This window comes from Piliocolobus tephrosceles, chromosome 16 (assembly GCF_002776525.5).
Source record: "Piliocolobus tephrosceles isolate RC106 chromosome 16, ASM277652v3, whole genome shotgun sequence".
NCBI lineage: Eukaryota > Metazoa > Chordata > Mammalia > Primates > Cercopithecidae > Piliocolobus > Piliocolobus tephrosceles.
The window spans coordinates 486,923-492,452 of record NC_045449.1 but is presented as its reverse complement, the minus strand read 5'-3'; positions in this window follow the sequence as shown (position 1 = coordinate 492,452).

Genomic DNA, 5,530 nt, shown 5'->3' with positions numbered 1-5,530 from the left:
TCCCTCACAGCCTACTGTATACTCCCTTCCAATCCATCCTCCCCCAGCTCCCTCACAACCTACTGTATACTCTCTTCCAATCCATCCTTCCCTGTCTCCCTCACAGCCTACTGTTTACTCCCTTCCAATCCATCTTCTCCCATCTCCCTCACAGCCTACTGAACTCCCTTCCAAATCATCCTCCCCCATCGCCTGCTAAAGGCCACAGTTTCCAAGGTTTCTTTTTGTTTTGCTTTTAAAGTATTAGAGACTGAATTTGTGCCTCATGCAGTGAAATTTCAATGTAGAAAAAATGTTTTCTGTGACACTTTTCATCACTATACCCTATCCTACAGCAAAAACGGAAGTTGGTTTTTGTTTGTTTTTGAAACAGAATCTTGCTGTTGCCCAGGTTGGAGTGCAATAGCACAATCTTGGCTCACTGCAACCTCCACCTCCTGAGTTCAAGAGATTGTCCCGTCTCAGCCTCCTGAGTAGCTGGGATTACAAGCATCTGCCACCATGCGCAGCTAATTTTTTGTATTTATTTATTTATTTGTTTATTGAGATGGGAGTCTTGCTTTGTTGCCCAGGCTGTAGTGCAGTGACACAATCTTGGCTCACTGCAACCTCTGCCTCCCGGGTTCAAGTGATTCTCCTGCCTCAGCCTCCTAAGTAGCTGGGATTACAGGTGTTAGCCACCATGCCAGACTAATTTTGTATTTTTAGTAGAGACAGGCTTTGTCCATGTTGGTCAGGCTGCTCTTGAACTCCTGACCTCAGGTGATTCGCCTGCCTCAGCCTCCCAAAGTGCTGGGATTACAGAAGTGAGCCACTGCATCCGGCCTGGAAGTTGTTTTTTTAAGCCCAGCTCACTTGTGAAAATATCACATGCTCCTTATTTTCATACCCAAATTCCTCATATCCATAAACTTCCACATTTTATTTCTCTCAGAAGCATACAATCTCTTTCTAGATTTCCTCTTCCTGTCAAAGGTATTTTCTTCTTTTGTTTAACGTAAATGAATAAATCTAGTCTATTATTACTTAACAAAGTTTTTTAAAACCCAGTGTGTCAACCTCTCTCTCTGCTCTTTTAACTTCCTATACTTTTTTGTACAGCATAACTCTCTTAAACTCAAACTTATACTATTGTAGCTTATCTGCAAAGAGGGAGAAGGGGTATCATGGAGTTGGGAGCTCCAGAGGAGGGAAAAGTTTTGGTCATGGGGGAATGCCATTGAGAATTGACAACGGATGCTGAGAAGGACAATCAGAATCAGTGGAAATAAGACAACAGGAATTTGTGCTGAACATGGTCATGTGGTTTCATGACTCTCCACAACAATGTGGAAGCTCAGAGGCAAAGGGAAAAAAAAAACGGAGAGACCAGGGCTGATGGCAGGCATGGTAAACCTGGTCATGGTACTCCTCTGCTTACAGTCCTTCAGAGGCTTCCCATTTCTTTAAGAAGACCTTCCAGATCCTTCACCATCTGGCAATGCCCATTTCTTCAGCTTCCTTGTGTATTACTCTCCCCTTGGCTTTCAAACTTCCGTCACCCTGGCCGACTGTTTTCATACTCATGGCTTTTGCACATTCTGTTCCTTTTAACCATGTGTTATCCTCACTTTCCACCCTTTGCTTCAGCTTAAAAATCACTTCCTCAGAAAAGCCTTTCCTGGCCGGGCGCAGTGGCTCATGCCTAATCTCAGCACTTTGGGAGGCCAAGGCGGGTTGGATCACCTGAGGTCAGGAGCTCAAGACCACCCTGGCCAACATGGAGAAACCCCATTTCTACTAAAAATACAAAAATTAGCTGGGGGTGGTGGTGGGCGCCTGTAATCCCAGCTACTCAGGAGGCTGAGGCAGGAGAATCCCTTGAACCTGGAGGCGGAGTTGCGGTTAGCTGAGCCGAAATCACACCACTGCACTCCAGCTTGGGTGATAAGAGTGACAAGAGCAAAACTCTGTCTCCAAAAAAAAAAGAAAGAAAGAAAGAAAGAAAAGGCTTTCCTGACCCCTAATCCAATCAGAACTCTATCCATATAGTCTCTCAACATGTGCTTTACTTCTCTTTTATCGGATCTATCACAATTATATGTTTATTTGTACAAATCCCCTTTTCTTTTTTTTTTTTTTTGAGACAGAGTCTCACTCTGTGGCCCAGGCTGGAGTGCAGTGGCCGGATCTCAGCTCACTGCAAGCTCCGCCTCCAGGGTTCACACCATTCTCCTGCCTCAGCCTCCCGAGTAGCTGGGACTACAGGCGCCCGCTACGTCGCCCGGCTAGTTTTTTGTATTTTTTTTAGTAGAGACGGGGTTTCACCGTGTTAGCCAGGCTGGTTTCGATCTCCTGACCTCGCGATCCACCATCTCAGCCTCCCAAAGTGCTGGGATTACAGGCTTGAGCCACCGCGCCCGGCCTTACAAATCCCCTTTTCATACATAGAAATAGCTCTGTAGAGGCAGGCATGTGGTCTATTTTGTTGACGGCTGAATTCCCAGCACCTAGCTTGAGTACCTGTCACCAACAGGAACAGGTGTTCAATAAATGTATTGAATAGGTTAATGAATGGCAGGAAGATTTAGGTATAAGGCCTTGGGCGAGTTTTTATTTTGTTGTTTGTTTACTTTAACTAGATCTTCATCTCCTATCTGTTAGATGGGGATAGTAAGAAAAACTAACAACCTCAGGATTGCTGTGTGAATTAAAAGAGACAATGCATGTAGCATGCTTCGCATGGTGCCTGTCACATGATGAGGGCTAGGAAATGTTCCTTCTTATTATCATCATTAAAAATCAGCTCTCTGCGCAAATGGGACTCTCATACATTGCTGGTAGCAATGTGAAAGTGATACAGCCAGTTTGGAAAACAGTTTACCAGTTTCTTAGAAAGTTAAACACAGACATATCATATAACACGGCAGTCCCACGTCTGCATATTTACCCAAGTGACATGAAAACTTATGTTCACACAAAAATCTGTACATGAATGTTTATAGCAGCTTTATTCATAATTGCCAGAAACTGGAAAAACCCATATGTCCTTCAACCAGGGACTAGATAAACAAATTGTGGTGCATTCATACAGTGGAATACCACTCAGCAAGAAGACGTGAGCTACAGATCCATGCAACAGCACGGATGAGTTTTGAATACTTTATGACAGATGAAAGGAGCCAGACTGAAAAGGTGTCATACTGTATGATTCCATCTAGATGATATTCTGGAAATATCAAAACCATAGGGACAGGCCGGGCATGGTGGCTCATGCCTGTACCCCCAGCACTTTGGGAGCCTGAGGCAGGCGGATCACCTGAGCTCAGGAGTTTGAGACCAGCCTGGCCAACATGGCGAAACCCCATCTCTACTAAAAATACAAAAAGTAGCCAGACGTGGTGGCAGGCGCCTGTAATCTCAGCTACTCAGGAGGCTGAGGCAGGAGAATCGCTTGAAGGCGGAGGTTGCAATGAGCTGAGATTGCACCACTGCACTCCAGCCTGGGTGATAGAGCAAGACTCCATCTCAAAAAACAAAAAAACAAAAAACAAACAAAAAACTATAGGGACAGAAATCAAGTCAGTGGTTGCTAGTGGATGGGGTGAGGCAAGAGGGAATTTGGGAGAATAATGAAATTCTCCTATCACTAGATTGTGGTAATAGTTACATGGTTATATGCACTTTATTTATTTATTTTGTTTGTTTGTTTGTTTTTTGAGATGGAATCTTGCTCTGTCACCCAGGCTGGAGTGCAATGGTGCAATCTTGGCTCACTGCAACCTCCGCCTCTCGGGTTCAAGTGATTCTGTGCACCAGCACGGCAGGCTAATTTTTATATTTTTAGTAGATAGAGACGGGTTTTACCGTGTTGGCCAGGCTGGTCTCAAACCCCTGACCTCAAGTGATCCGGCAGCCTTGGCCTCCCCAAGTGCTGGGATTATAGGCGTGAACCACCACACCCAGTCATTTATATACATTTATCAAAACTCATCGCATCATAAATTGCAAGAGAAAATTTTACTGTATGTAAATATCTTAATTTTTTAAAGGAAAAAAACGTCCAAAATAAGTAGCTATAGTTACCTTTTCCTTTTAGAAAAAGGCATTCATATTTTCTAAGCCTGAAAGAACTACAGGCTTATTGTAGACATTTGGGAAAATGTACAAAGGATGTACATTTATCACGTCCAGAAAAGTATTATTTCCTTGCTGTCAGTTTTATTGGTACAGAATACACACAAAGCTGGGACCATGCTGTGCATTTTTTTAAATGAAATTATACATTTTGCTTTCTGAAATATATTGTGCACATTTTTCATATCATTAATTTTCAAAATCATGATTTTATGAATCAATAATATTTTATGTTTACTTAAGAGAGAGAGTCTCACTCTGTGGCCCAGGCTGGAGTGCAGTGATGCAAAGCAAGCATAGCTCACTGCAGCCTCGAACTCTGGGCTCATGCAATCCTCAGTGGTGGGATGAGATCTAAACCCCTGATATTCAGTCTCAGAGTCAGTAATTCCCTGCCTCAGCCTCCGGAGCAGCTGGGGCTGCAGGACTGTGCCACCGCGCCAGGTTCAATTTATATTTTATTTTGTCTTTTTTTTCTTTTTTTTCAATGTATGTTTTTTAGCATTCCTTTGGTGTTAGAAATTACATTGTTTATATAATTATTGTCAATTAAAAATAAAAGAGAAAATCATACTGCTCCAATTTTTTACTTTGAGCAACTCTGATAACAACAAGAAAAAAAGTTCAGTGGCGCCAACGCATTTCCCTTCTGGAGTTTTCCGGTTCACCTGGTGGAGCGAGGCTTCTTGGGGGGCAATTCCCTCGCTGTTTTCAGCGTCTGCAGGAAAGGTGGTTCCACAGGGCGATGAGTGATCTGGCTTCTTTGTTCCTTTGTGGGGGTAAGGGCTGGGCACCCCACTATTTCCTGTATTACCAGCATGAATTTGTATCGCGCTGTTAATATTTAATCCTCTCCACATCCATGCGGGGTAGTAATTTGTTCCAGATCACACAGCTTATCAGTGGTGGAATATTCGGGACTTAGACCCCTGATATTCAACCTCAGTAAACGTCTCCCCAGCTCCAGGACGCTGCGTCATCTGGCTTTAAAAAAGACGTTTCTGGCCGGGCGCGGTGGCTCACGCCTGTCATCCCAGACTTTGGGAGGCCGAGGCGGGCGGATCACGAGGTCAGGAGTTCGAGACCAACTTGGCCAACATGGTGAAACCTCCTCTTTACTAAAAATACATAAATGAGCCGGGCGTGGTGGCGGGCGCCTGTAATCCCAGCTACCCAGGAGGCTGGGGCAGGAGAATCGCTTGAACCCGGGAGGCGGAGCTTGTAGTTAGCCGAGATCGCGCCACTGCACTCCAGCCTGGGCGACAGTGAGACTCCGTCTCAAAAAAAAAAAAAAGAAAGAAAGAAAATCAAAGACGACAAAAAAAAAAAAAAAAAACAAAAAAAAAAAACATTTCTCCCCATACTGCGCAGAGCCCGGCGCACGGGGAATTCCTCTCTATCGAGTGGACGCTGT